Below are 15,149 nucleotides of genomic sequence, written 5' to 3' on the forward strand. Positions count from 1 at the left end.
TACAATGTAAGTCAATGGGGACGGATCCCCGTGAAGATGACACCATATGGCTCAATCTTCAAGCGGATCTGTCCCCCATTGACTTTCAATGTAAAGTCTGAACGGATCCGCTCAGGCTACTTTCACACTTTGAAAATGTTTCTAAGTTATAATGCAGAGGGATCCGTTCTGAACGGAGCCACCGTCTGCAGTAATATGAGCGGATCCGTTCAGAACGGATCCGATCGAACGCTAGTGTGAAAGTAGCCTAAGTTAGGCGTATTTCTGACACAGATTGTGGCGCAATCTGCATATTTTTCCTGCTCATGCCAGGTTTAAAAAAGATGGCGTGGGCAGGGAAAGGGATACAGTTATGGCCATCCAGTTATTGGATACCACCGCCATACCTTGACCGGAAAAAAGTGTATAAGAGTGCACAGTACCGGGAATGACTAGGGGCACTGAACAGGGTGTGGTAAGAGGGCACAATGCAGGGTATAAGGGGGCACAGTACGGGGTAAGAGGCACAGTACGTGGTGTACATGACCCTGTGACATTAGAAGGTCCATATGGTGAATGCGGTTCATACGCCACCATAATGAGAGGCAGGAGTGAGACAGGGGTGTGATTATGTGGTTAGATATAAAAAAATTAATACAGGCCCCAAAAATTAGGCAATAGGCATTCAACTGACAGCAAAGAACTTTGGAATTCTGTGGCTGGAGGTACATTAGGCGATCACAGGATAAATATGTAACTGTCGGCCAGTACAGGCCTAAAAAAAAAAGGCCTTTTATGCCGCTGTATATACATAAGGCAAGGACCATTCTTTGTTCTGGGTCGTGGTCATCACGACGTGGTCGTGATGTTCTGGGTCGTGGTCATCACAGGTGTTGAATTCCTCCAAGATCCATGCCTCATTCATTTTTAAAAATGTGAGGTAGTCCACACTGTCATGAGCTAGGCAAGTGCGCTTATCGGTCACGATCCGCCCTGCTGCGCTGAACGTCCTTTCGGACAGGACACTGGACGAGGGGCAAGCCAAAAGTTCCATGGCAAATTGTGTCAGCTCAGGCCACAGGTCAAGCCTGCATACCCAAGGGGTTCCTTGCTTCTCAGCGCGTCCACATCGGACCTTAACCCGATGTAGTCGGACACCTTTCGGTCTAGGCGTTCCCTGAGGCTGGATCCAGAGGGCGGCTGTCGATGGGTTGTCTGCAAGAATGATCGCCCTGGCTCCTGCTCATCTCCCAGGAGAATGTCGTACTCGGTCTCCTCCCCCCAGCCACGGACAACACCAGGGATCCCCGAAAAGTTTAAAGTCCCCCTCAAAGCCAGCTCTTCTTGTTCCTCCTCCCCCCAGCCACCATCCTCCTCTCACTCCTCTTCAGACTCCTGCTGACTTGTCTCAGATGGAGTAGCCCCCCCCCCAGGAAATTCATTCAGCATTGTGACTTCCTCATCTTCCAGCTCCTCAACGGCTTGATCAATGGCACGATGCAATGCACGCTCCAGAAAGAAGGCGTAAGGTACAATGTCACTGATGGCGTCCTGGCTGCGACTGACAAGTTTGGTGATCTCATTAAATGGCCGCAGAAGTCTGCATGCGTCGCGCATGAGCAGCCACTGGCGCGGTGAAAAGAAACCAAGCTCCCCAGAACCTGTCCTGCCGCAGAGTTCATACAGGTAGTCGTTAACAGCACGTTTCTGCTGGAGCAGCCTATCAAGCATATACAAGGTGGAGTCCAGCGCGTCGGGCAGTCACAAATCAGACGTCTGACGGGTAAATGGTGTCGCCGCTCAACGTTAGCAAGGCAAGCTATGGCCGTGTAAGATCTTCTAAAATGGCCAGAGATTTTCCTGGCCTGCCACAAGACGTCCTGCACCCCGGGGTATTTGGCAACGAATTGCTGCACGACTAAGTTCAGGATGTGTGCCATGCATGGCACGTGTGTCATTTTGCCCTGTTTCAGCACGCTCAGTAGATTGGCACCATTGTCGCACACCACTTTACCAACTGTCAAATTGAGCGGGGTTAGCCACTGATCGGCCTGTGACCACAGAGCTTAAAGCAGTGCAGGACCGGTGTGGCTCTTAGCTTCCAGGCATAACAGCCGCAGCACAGCATGGAAACTTCTCACCTGGCACGTCAAATAGGTTCTGGGGAGCTTCCGGGGTGCAGCGGAAGAGGCGATAGCAGTGAAAAAGGAGGAGTCAGCTGAGGAGGAGATGGAGGATGGAGTAGGAGGAGGAAAAGAAGAGGCAGGCCTGCATGCAATCCGTGGCGGTAACACTTAATCCACACGGGTGCCACGGGTTACATGCTTGAAAGTTCACCCAGTGGGCAGTGAAAGTTATGTACCTTCCCTGCCCATGTTTGCTAGACCACGTGTCTGTGGTCAGATGTATCTTGAACCAACACTGTGTGCCAGAGATATATTCACTTGGGGCTGAATGTAGCCATATAGTTCAGGGATGCCCTTCTGGGAGAAATATTCCCTTCCATTGCGGTGTGCCAATGGCCACAAAAGACCTCAGAGTCCTCCAATTTATATGGCAGTAGTTGGCAGGCTAGCAGTTAGGACAAGCCAGTGGTCAGCCGTTGGGCAAGAGGATTATCCGGCGTCATAATTTTTTATGCTTGAACATTTGGGCCACGGAAGCCTGCCTTGTGCCAGATGAACGCGACGACCGCACGGTGGAAGGTGGAGTGGAGGACAAATTAGAGGATCCCACTGGGCTCGTTGATGGGAGGCAAGGTGCCTTCTTAAGGCGGTCGTCCCTAGGTGTAGTGCAACGCATAAGTACCACAACTTATGCGTTGACAGCACAGGCTGCAGATGGCAACACTATTGTCAGCAGCTGACACGTTAAAAAAGCCCACACTGCTGAGCCATGTGGCGGCTCCTGGGAGTGCAAGATGTGACCATGCATGGTGGATGGCTTGCTCCAGATACATTTGCAGTCTGCTTTTTGCCTCCTATGCACTGCGAGTTCTGCCTGCTTCTCCTCCTTCTCCTTCCTATCTGCTGCTTCATCTCTCCCTCTGAACTCCCCTCCTCTTCCTCTCTTTTGGGCACCCAAGTAATGTCCATCGACAAGTCATCATCATCACCTTCACCACCACTGACATTAGAGATCTCAGAGTAGGCAGCAACAGCAGGGACCACCCTCCTTGGGTTGATCTGGGTACTGTCCTCAGACCGCTGGGTGACAGCCAATGCTACCTCCTCTTCCTCATCCGATGCCAAGAATGGCTGCGCACCGGTAAGGTCTGGGAATGGATGGGAAAATAATTCCTCTGACTCGAGTGGAGGGGCTATGGTGGTGTCTTTTGGGGTGCACACAGAGGGAGGAGGGTGCAGATACAGAGGAAGAGGAGGGTGCAGAAGCGGAAGGCGTCCTTTGACATATTTGCACGCACCTTCTCCAACTTCCCACTTACGCTCCGGCCTGGTGCACCTGCCCGACCCCTACCACCCCTGCGGAACGGCCTGCCTCTTCATTTGCCTGTCATTTTCAAAATGACCCTGTGCCAAAGTCCCTAGAGAAGAGCAGTGTTTGTAGAAGCTGATATATGGCAGGCCTCAATCAGTTGTTAGTTGTTATATCACCATCAAGCAGTAATGTTGTGGATGCAGGTATATGGAAAACCTCTATCACTATTTTGTGGAAGCTGATATATGGCAGGCCTCAATCAGTTGTTAGTTGAAGAAGGTATATCAAAACCTGCAATCTGTATTTTGTGGACGCAGGTATATGGAAAACCTCTATCACTATTTTGTGGAAGCTGATATATATGGAAGGCCTCAATCAGTTGTTATTTGAAGCTGGTCTATCACCCTCAAGCAGTAATTTTGTTGACGCTGGTATATGGAAAACCTCTATCACTATTTTATGGAAGCTGATATATGGAAGGCCTCAATCAGTTGTTAGTTGAAGCTTGTATATCACCCTCAAGCAGTAATTTTGTGGACACAGGTATATGGAAAACCTCTATCACTATTTTGTGGAAGCTGATATATGAAAGGCCTCAATTAGTTGTTAGTTGAAGCTGGTATATCACCCTCAAGCAGTAATTTTGTGGACGCAGGTATATGGAAAACCTCTATCACTATTTTGAGGAAGCCGATATATGGAAGTCCTCAATCAGTTGTTAGTTGAAGCTGGTATATCACCCTTAAGCAGTAATTTTTTTGACGCGGGTATATGGAAAACCTCTATCACTATTTTGTGGAAGCTGATATATGGAAGGCCTCAATCAGTTGTTAGTTGAAGCTGGTATATCACCCTTAAGCAGTAATTTTGTTGACGCAGGTATATGGAAAACCTCAACCACTATTTTGTGGAAGCTGATATATGGCAGGCCTCAATCAGTTGTTAGTTGAAGCAGGTATATCAAAACATGTAATCTGTATTTTGTGTATGCAGGTATATGGAAAACCTCTCACTATTTTGTGGAAGCTGATATATGGAAGGCCTCAATCAGTTGTTAGTTGAAGCTGGTATATCACCCTTAAGCAGTAATTTTGTTGACGCAGGTATATGGAAAACCTCAACCACTATTTTGTGGAAGCTTATATATGGCAGGCCTCAATCAGTTGTTAGTTGAAGCAGGTATATCAAAACATGTAATCTGTATTTTGTGTATGCAGGTATATGGAAAACCTCTCACTATTTTGTGGAAGCTGATATATGGAAGGCCTCAATCAGTTGTTAATTGAAGCTGGTCTATCACCCTCAAGCAGTAATTTTGTGGACGCTGGTATATGGAAAACCTCTATCACTATTTTGTGTAAGCTAATATATGGCAGGCCTCAATCAGTTGTTAGTTGAAGCAGGTATATCACCCTCAAGCAGTAATTTTGTGGACGCAGGTATATGCAAAACCTCTATCACTATTTTGTGGAAGCCGATATATGGAAGTCATCAATCAGTTGTTAGTTAAAGCTGGTATATCACCCTTAAACAGTAATTTTGTTGACGCAGGTATATGGAAAACCTCTATCACTATATTGTGGAAGCTGATATATGGAAGGCCTCAATCAGTTGTTAGTTGAAGCTGGTATATCACCCTCAAGCAGTAATTTTGTGGACGAAGGTATATGGAAAACCTCTATCACTATTTTGTGGAAGCTGATATATGGAAGGCCTCAATCAGTTGCTAGTTGAAGCTGGTATATCACCCTCAAGCAGTAATTTTGTGGACGCAGGTATATGCAAAACCTCTATCACTATTTTGTGGAAGCCGATATATGGAAGTCCTCAATCAGTTGTTAGTTAAAGCTGGTATATCACCCTTAAACAGTAATTTTGTTGACGCAGGTATATGGAAAACCTCTATCACTATATTGTGGAAGCTGATATATGGAAGGCCTCAATCAGTTGTTAGTTGAAGCTGGTATATCACCCTCAAGCAGTAATTTTGTGGACGAAGGTATATGGAAAACCTCTATCACTATTTTGTGGAAGCTGATATATGGAAGGCCTCAATCAGTTGTTAGTTGAAGCAGGTATATCACCCTCAAGCAGTAAGCATACAAATACACTATAATATACTTTCTATGTTAGAAAGTATATTATAAGTATATCACACCCCTCTGTGTATCATACGTATCGATAGCACAACATTACCAGTCCTTAAAAGGACTTTTGTGGCCCTATTAGCTAGTGTTTAGTGTCCCTAAGTTCCTAACAGCCTGTCCTTGCTCCAAAATGCAGCCTCTCCCTACACTGGCAAAACATATCATGTAAAATGGCTGCCAGATCGGGTTCTGTTATAAGGTTGGGGGTGTATCCATGTGCTGAAATGTCTCAATTGGCTGTCCTGTCCCACCTGATGGATTTGTCATAGGGTCAAAGTTCGGCACAACGCAAAAGAATATAGCGCGCGTGGACATCGCCATATGTTTGCATGTTCAACAGATCGCAAACGCGCAAAGTTCGCCGCAAACCGACCGCTAGTTGGTCAGGGGGATATGATAATTCTACGTTGCGGGTCCCCTATGGTTGGGGGAAAAAACTACCAGCCATAGGGGACCCGCAACATAGGATTATCATATCCCCCTGACCCACTAGCATAGGATTATCATCTCCTCCACATGTGTGCACCCTCTTACTGGAGGGGCATTTATAAGTATATGTATATTTGACCGAAGTGTTGCTGCAGGCTGTACACCTGCGGCATTTTGTACAAATTCCCCTGAAGAGTCGACACAGACAGAAACGTCCCACGTCGGGATATCATCAGGAGGGCATCAGCTGGTCACGAATACTTAAAGAGTTAGGGATCAGGCCCGGAGTAGGGACAGGTATCTAGATGGGGTCGCCACTGTCAGGGCGGATGCTCTGTGTAGATAGGTAGAATTAAACTAGCCCCCTTCCCCCATGAATATGGGGTAACAGGGCACAGAGCTCCTACTTCAACACAAACCCCATCGATTACCGTGGCTTTTCATTGGATTTACATCTATTGTCCTCCTGATCTGCCTCCCTGGAAATCTCTCCTGGTCCCAACATACGCATTGGTCCGGTAAGACTGATCGCACCTTTCACAAGGTGGAGCAGGATAATTATTTTTCTACCAGTGTTGGGGTACCATTCTTGGACCCCCATATTTTTAGAATTTTGCATCACAGTGGTGTGTTTTATCTTTATATCTAATTAAAAGTTAGGTTTTAGACATTGACACTCTCCCCTATGGGGTTTACCTTTTGTTTGCATTTTGGAGTGTTTCAGTGAGCCTATATACCTTTAGAGCTCTATTCGCTGATATTTCTTTGTATATAGTGCCAGGTATTGTTCCCCCCTGGCATATTGTTTCCTGTATAAAATGCAAGTATCTGTGCTACCCTTTGCTCTGTGCCCCGTTATATAGTGCCAGGTTCTGAGCCACCCTATATATATTGCCAGGATCTGTAACCCCTTTATATAGTGTATTTTGCTCTGTGGCCCCTTTATATGGTGCCAGGATCTGTGCTTCTTTTACATAGTGCCTGATAATGCTCTATGCCCCTGTGTAAACATACTGACCTGTCCAAGGTCTTCTGATTTCATCCGGCACTGCAGGCCTAGCCTCTTCTAGCCAGATCTGCTCCTGTGGAACGTCACAGGTGGCACAATTACATCATCATGCTACCTGCATCACAAAAAAGTCCCAAATCGAGGGGCAGGGAACTAATTGTTCCCTTGTCATACCTGCGCTGAGGTAAATACTCAACTGTACTTGCATCTTATGGACACCCATACAGTTGAGTGCAAGGATGCACGGAAAATGGGTGAATTCACCTGGTAACAAGGTGCCTGGTTGAGGGGGCCCAAAACCTAAGTAACTCAAGGGGAAACTAGGAGAATTGACATTTCTGCCCTTCCCCTCCAGCAGTCAGGATTGTAATGTAGTATATACACGAAATTGTCACCGCCAATTTTTCAAACCATTCATTGTTCTTCAGTTCCAAGATAAACCATTGCATGTAAATGGGTCTTTAGAAACTAAGGCAAATTTTTTATGCCTCTAATGCCTTATTTAGACTGCCTCATTGTCAGGCAGATTATTGGGGCACCAGTTCCCTATAATCTGCCTGTCTAAAGGTGCCTCAAATTATCCGATGAAGTTAATCGTTCAATTATTGTTGGTGTGGACACCTCAATCATGGTTTCTGGGCAGTAGATTGTGCTGTCTCACTGTGGAGGTGACTGCTGCATGTAAATGCAGCACTTTACCTCCACTAAGGAGCAGGCAATTGTTGGGAAGGAACGCTTCATCTGCTCATCGGCAGAGTAGAAATACGTCTTTATTTTGATAGCAGCAATGTCAATGTTAGTGAAACAAAGGATACATTGATGTGGAAACTACAAATCTGTAGTGTTAAACACTATGAGATAATTATCAATCACCAAGTCCTCATCGACTCCTAAAATTAGATATGTGTAATCTCATGTGACATATGACCGTTTTTAGTGCATCATTTTTTATACAACTAAAAAAAAAATCCACTAAATTAAGAAGGGAATTGCCTTTCCCACACAAAAAGTCATCTGGTAAAGGTTTCCACTGTGATGACATTTTCCACAGCTAGACCTCTGTGATCGCAGTGGTTCACAATGAAAGAAAGAAAGAAAGGGTTTGGCCAATTTACTATCACATTTCTCAAATGACATAAGCAGTCATGTGTACTCAGCACAAGCACATGACTGCGCTCTGTTCCCAGCTGTCATAGTGAAGACTCCCTGCTTCTCTGGTTTCAGCGGAGTAAACATACTCATCAGGCATCCTCCACATCCATGGGCTGAAAGATGGCAGCAGTCAAGTGATTGGTTTTTACATGACTACTTCTTTGGGCTGTTCTTGCCTACCACTTCTTCTGGGCAGGCGCTGACGGTCAAGTTGCCATGTCTGGCACACATGTGTAGATACAGGCAGCAGAATCCCCTGTATCTGCACTTGCATTGGATGCAGCTACTTGCCATCCAGTGCCTGTGCATTAATACAGGTAGCCAGGAACAGCCCAAGAAAGCAATGAGGCCTTCAGGGGCAGCTGGGGACCTTCACTATGACAGCTGAGGGAAAATGCAATCATGTATGATTGTGAGGAGCACATATGACTTATTTATGGCATTTTGAGAAATGTAATTATAAATTGGTCATTAGAGATGGCCTTGAGGTTCTCCCGGCAGTCGTTTTGAGGCGAACTTTGCGCATTCGCAATTCGCCGAACATGCGAACATATGGCGGGGTCCGCCATCGCCATATTCTTTTGCATTGTGCTGAACTTTGACCCATGACACACACATCAGGTGGGACAGGACAGCCAACTGAGACGTTTCAGCACATGGGAACACCCCCACCCTAAAACAGAACCCGATCTGGCAGCCATTTTACATTCTGTCTTTTGCCAGTGTAGGGAGAGGTTGCTTTGTGGAGCAGAGACAGACGATTAGGGACACCAAATGCTAGCTAATAGGGCCACAAAAGTCCTTTTAAGGACTGGTATAGGTGTGCTATCAATATGTGATATATTGGGGGGTGTGATATACTTATAATATACTTTCTAACATGGAAAGTATGGTATAGTGCATTTGTACTATTGCAGCAGTTGTGTGCGGTTCTGCTGTGATAACGCAGCTATATAGAGGGACAAACGCTATTGAAATAACTAATTGCAACTGGTGTGATATACAGTTGCAAGACAAAGTATGTGAACCCTTTGGAATGATATGGATTTCTGCACAAATTGGTCATAAAATGTGATCTGATCTTCATCTAAGTCACAACAATAGACAATCACAGTCTGCTTAAACTAATAACACACAAAGAATTAAATGTTACCTTGTTTTTATTGAACACACCATGTAAACATTCACAGTGCAGGTGGAAAAAGTATGTGAACCCTTAGACTAATGACATCTCCAAGATCTAATTGGAGTGAGGTGTCAGCCAACTGGAGTCCAATTAATGAGATGAGATTGGAGGTGTTGGTTACAGCTGCCCTGCCCTTATAAAAAACACACACCAGTTCGGAGTTTGCTTTTCACAAGAAGCATTGCCTGATGTGAATGATGCCTCACACAAAAGAGCTTTCAGAACACCTGCGATTAAGAATTGTTGACTTGCATAAAGCTGGAAAGGGTTCTAAAAGTATCTCCAAAAGCCTTGCTGTTCATCAGTCCACGGTAAGAAAAATTGTCTATAAATGGAAAAAGTTCAGCACTGCTGCTACTCTCCCTAGGAGTGGCCGTCCTGTAAAGATGACTGCAAGAGCACAGCGAAGACTGCTCAATGAGGTGAAGAAGAATCCTAGAGTGTCAGCTAAAGACTTACAAAAGTCTCTGGCATATGCTAACATTCTAAACAAGAATGGATTTCATGGGAGGATACCACAGAGGAAGCCACTGCTGTCCAAAAAAAACATTGCTGCACGTTTACAGTTTGCACAAGAGCACCAGGATGTTCCACAGCAGTACTGGCAAAATATTTTGTGGACAGATGAAACTAAAGTTGAGTTGTTTGGAAGAAACACACAACACTATGTGTGGAGAAAAAGAGGCACAGCGCACCAACTGCTTGTATGGAACTGCTCCAGGGCATGTGCCACATTCTTGGAGATGTTCTGTACATCTGTGGGAAGATGGAGAACTAGTAAACAGATTTCATTGGTTGTCACGATCTGCACAGTGCCCACTCAGCCGAAGCTGCTAGTGATTCCGTTACACTAGCAGCCTCGGAAACACGCACACACCAGCCGCTTGCCTGTGCCATCATTCTAAGCAAGAGGCATCGCCACCACTTCAGCTTAGAGAGTGTGTCGGGAGTAAGTGTGCCAAGAGGTGAGACAACCCCTTTAAGAAGCATCTGTCACAAGGATCAACTCTATTAAACCAGGCAAAATGCCTGGTAGGGTTGATCCTAATAAAAACGAGATTGTTTTGTGAAAATTGGCCGTGGCATTCCTGAGAAAAAATACTTATATTCTTTATACAGAGGGCTTCAGTGCACCGAGTGGGGGGACCTAGACCCTTAGTGCACCTCAGCTCCTCAGATTTCCAGTGCTGGCTCTGTTCAGTGCACCAAACTGTTCAGCTGAGTAAAGAATAAAAGTATTTTTTCTCAGGAATGCCACCATCAATTTTCACAAGACAGGTATTACGTTAATCAGGAGGATGAATTCTGCTGATTCACTATGGTTGATCCCAGTGGCAGATAACCTTTAAAGCTCGTCATACACTCAAGACAACGGCATTTGGCTTACATCTATTCCTCCTAACATAACTCATACACATAAGCCACTTTCAGACATCTCTGGTAGCATCTATGAATTCCAACCTGCCCATTTCAACTTTTTTCCAACATCCATTGTTGGGGTACAGTTGGGACATCCCCATACATGAGATGGTCAGCCAGTCCTACTAAAATAAGGCAAATGGGCACCTTAAGAAGATAATCCATACATTTTCAAACACCTTTGTAAACATAAATCCACATTTATCTGCTGTCCTGATAACAAAATTACAGTTTTATCTTAATTGATGCTAATTATCAATGTATGCTAAGTAGTTAAGATCCCTGATAAGAAAATCACAGTTTTATTTTAATTGCTGCTAATTATCGATGTATGCTGAGTTGGGATAATCAGAACCAAAATCAGGAGTGGATCATAAAAGGAGAGAAAGTACAAAGGACAGATACAACTTCAGTTTTTTTTTTATTTACTCCTTATTTTAACTTCCAAAGTTGCACCAATAAACTTGACCGTGTGGCCTTAGGCCTCTTTCACATGGGCGAGATTTCCGAGCGGGTGCAATGCATGAGGTGAACGCATTGCACCCGCACTGAATCTTGACCCATTCATTTCTATGGGGCTGTGCACATGAGCATTGGTTTTCACGCATCACTTGTGCGTTGTGTGAAAATCGCAGCATGTTCTATAGTCTGCGTTTTTCACGCAACGCAGGCACCATAGAAGTGAATGGGGCTGCGTGAAAATCGCAAGCATCCGCAAGCAAGTGCGGATGCAGTGCGATTTTCACGCACGGTTGCTAGGAGACTATCGGGATGGGGACCCGATCATTATTATTTTCCCTTATAACATGGTTAAAAGGGAAAATAATAGCATTCTGAATACAGATTGCTAAGTAAAATAGGGCTGGAGGGGTTAAAATAATAATAATAATAAAACTCACCTTAATCCACTTGCTCGCGCAGCCCCGCATCTCTTCTGTCTGTCTTCTGTGCTGTGTACACGAAAAGGACCTGTGATGACGTTACTCCGGTCATCACATGGTCCATCACATGATCCATCACCATGGTAAAAGATCATGTGATGACCAGAGTGACGTCACCACAGGTCCTTTTCCTCTACACAGCAAAGAAGAAGACAGAAGAGAAGCCGGGCTGCGCGAGCAAGTGGATTAAGGTGAGTTAAATTATTTTTTCTTTTTTTTTTAACCCCTCCTGCGCTATTGTACTAAGCATTCTGTATTAAGAATGCTAATATTTTCCCTTATAACCATGTTATAAGGGAAAATAATACAATCTACACAACCCCGATCCCAAACCCGAACTTCTGTGAAGAAACAAACATGCCGATTTTTCTCACGCGCGTGCAAAACGCATTACAATGTTTTGCACTCGCGAGGAAAAATCGTGCATGTTCCCGCAACGCACCCGCACCTTTTCCCACAACGCCCATGTGAAACCAGCCTTACCCTTATGGATTCTCTGCACATAACAATACAAGCCCTCAAGATTGGCCATTATGGTTACTTTCAGTTTTTTTGAAGCCAAAGCCAGAAGTGGATGGTATACAGAGGACATGTATGGAGAGTCTTTGCCTCTTTTTCAATCCACTCCTGGTTTTGCCTACAAAAACTGCACAAAAAACCTAAACGTGGCTGGGTGACAATTTTCTCATACATTTTACATTATGTCAGCAGCACATGGGGATGCATAAAACATATGTCTAGCGAACAAACGAGTGTTTGCTCATTTGTCAGCTGATCGGACTTCTATTTACATGGAGCAATGATTTCAAACGTCCCTACAAGAGTTTGTTTGCCCAATCATCGACCCGTGAAAAAGACCCCTTAGCCATGTCCTCCAGATTGTACTTAACACCGCACACAGGTTAAGATGTAGAATGGTTATGTAAAATCTAAGCTAATAAAAGGAAAAGAAGAAGAAGGCGATAAGAACAGAGAAATGACATCAAGAAAGCAGATTTAGCAGCCAGAAAACCAGCTTGTGTTGATAACATAATTGGCTGTCCTACAGGACCCATAACCAAAGAAGGGAAAGCCATAATGTGTGGTTTGCAGGACCATAACATTTCATATATGGCCACACTTGGCGTAAATACTACAGATTCTCAACATTGTCATCTACGTGCTCTGGAAAAAATCTCGCCGCATAAACTGGCTTGCACTGCGGCCAACAGTCAAACATGGTGGTGCTTGTGTGATGGTCTGGGGTTGCTTTGCTTGTACTAGATCTGGATGACTTGTCATAATTGCTGGAACTTTGAATTCTGCTGTCTGTCCTGAATGTTTGCTCGTCAATTTGTGACTAAGGCTCAAGTGCCCTTGGGTTATGTGGCAGGGCAATCATCCAAAGCACAAAAGCAAGTCCACCGCTGAATGGCTCAAAAGAAACAAAATGAAGGTTTTAGTATGGATAGTCCTGATGTGAATCCCACTCAGATGCTGTGGCAAGACCTTAAACAAGCAGTTCATGGGGGAAAACCCTCCAATGTGGCAAAATGAAACAATTCTGCTAAAAAAAAAGTGGACAGAAAATTCCTCCACAGTGATGTAAAGCGGGTGGCACAACCAGTTATTAGATTTAGGAAGCAATTACTTTTTTTTCACATGGAAAGGTTTTGAATAGGTCTTCATCTTCAATAAATGGAATCATCATTTAGAAGCTGAATTTGTGTTTATATTAAAATTAAATTAGTTGGATGATCTGAAATAGGGTGGGGGCAAATATTTTTTCACATACGTTTATCATATAAAAAATATATAGTTGAGCCACATTATTATGACTTCTTCCTACTTTCGACGTCGGCAGCCCATAGCTCATGAGGGCGGGTGTATAAGGTGCGATAGGCCGCTCGCACACAAATCCCTTATTGCTGTCATGGGTAAAAGGGGCGATTTATCAGAGTTCTAAAAAGGGATAATTTTTGGTTTTCAGGCCAAGGGTGTCAGTATTTCTGAAAATGTGCAGTTTGTAAACTGTTTGCATGCTGCTGTGGTGAAAGTGTACAAATAGCATCATTGTGAATAAGGGACGTGGAGACTGCGGAGCACCATGTGCCATTAATGTGATAGGTGAACATCGACTACAAAGGTGCATGAGACTGGGCTGACATGCTACGGTGGAGCAGCTCACCAACAAAAGGAACCAAGTGTGCCTAAAACAACAGTTCAGTGAACCCTACTGCATATGAGGCTCCAAAGCAGATGGATAGTCACTGCACCTTTGCTAAAGAGGTTGCATTGGCAGAAAAGTCTTCAATTTTTGCAGCAGTATTGGATTGGACCCTCACTAATTGCCAAAGGTTGCCTTTTCTAAATGAGTCATAGACAGGGCCGTCTTTACCAAGGGGCAAAAGGGGCAGCTGCCCCAGGGCCCAGTTGCTCCTGGGGGGCCCAAGGCAGCTGCCTCTTGAGCCATGCTAGCCACTGCCCCGGGTGTCAGGCTGTCAGCTACACAGGGGGTGTTGCCATGGCATGCCTGCTGGCACTGAGTCCAGGCAGTGTACTGTGATTGAGAGCTGTGAATGTGATCTAGGACCTTAGATGACATCATCACCATGTGACCAGTAACCTAGCAATATTACTGGTCGCATGGCTATGAGGTCATCACAGGTCCTACCAGGAGTGTTGCTGTAGAAGTGGAGCTTTTTTTGTCAAGATTACAACAGAAAAAGGTGACAGGGGCTGTTATGCTAATATACTGTAAACTACTGTATAGTGGGGTGCTGTATACTGTGGGGGGCCTGTATACTGTGTGGGACTGTATACTGTGGGGGGCCTGTATACTGTGGGGGTCTGTATACTGTGTGGGACTGTATACTGTGGGGGGGCTGTATACTGTGGGGGGCCTGTATACTGTTGGGGGGCTGTATACTGTGGGGGGCCTGTATACTGTGGGGGGCTGTATACTGTGGGGGGGGGGCTGTATACTGTGGGGGGCTTGTATACTGTGTGGGGGCTGTATACTGTGTGGGGGCCTGTATACTGTGGGGGCCTGTATACTGGGGGGGGGCCTGTATACTGGGGGGGGGCTGTATAGTGTGAGGGGGCCTGTATAGTGTGGGGGGCCTGTATAGTGTGGGGGGCCTGTATAGTGTGGGGGGCTGTATACTGTATACTGTGGGTGCTGTATATTGTGGAGTGCTATACTGCTGTACTGTATACTGTGGGGGGCTGTATACTGTATACTGTGGGTGCTGTATAGTGTGGAGTGCTATACTGCTGTACTGTATAGTTTGGGGTGCTGTAAATGGTGAGGTGCTATACTGCTCTACTGTATACTGTGAGGTGTTGTATACTGTGGGGTGCTGTATACTGTGGGCTGCTATACTGCTCTACTATATACTGTGGGGTACTGTATAGTGTGGGGTGCTATACTGCATACTGTGTGGTGCTGTATACTATAGGGTGCTATA

Source organism: Bufo gargarizans, chromosome 3, assembly GCF_014858855.1.
Source record: "Bufo gargarizans isolate SCDJY-AF-19 chromosome 3, ASM1485885v1, whole genome shotgun sequence".
Lineage (NCBI taxonomy): Eukaryota > Metazoa > Chordata > Amphibia > Anura > Bufonidae > Bufo > Bufo gargarizans.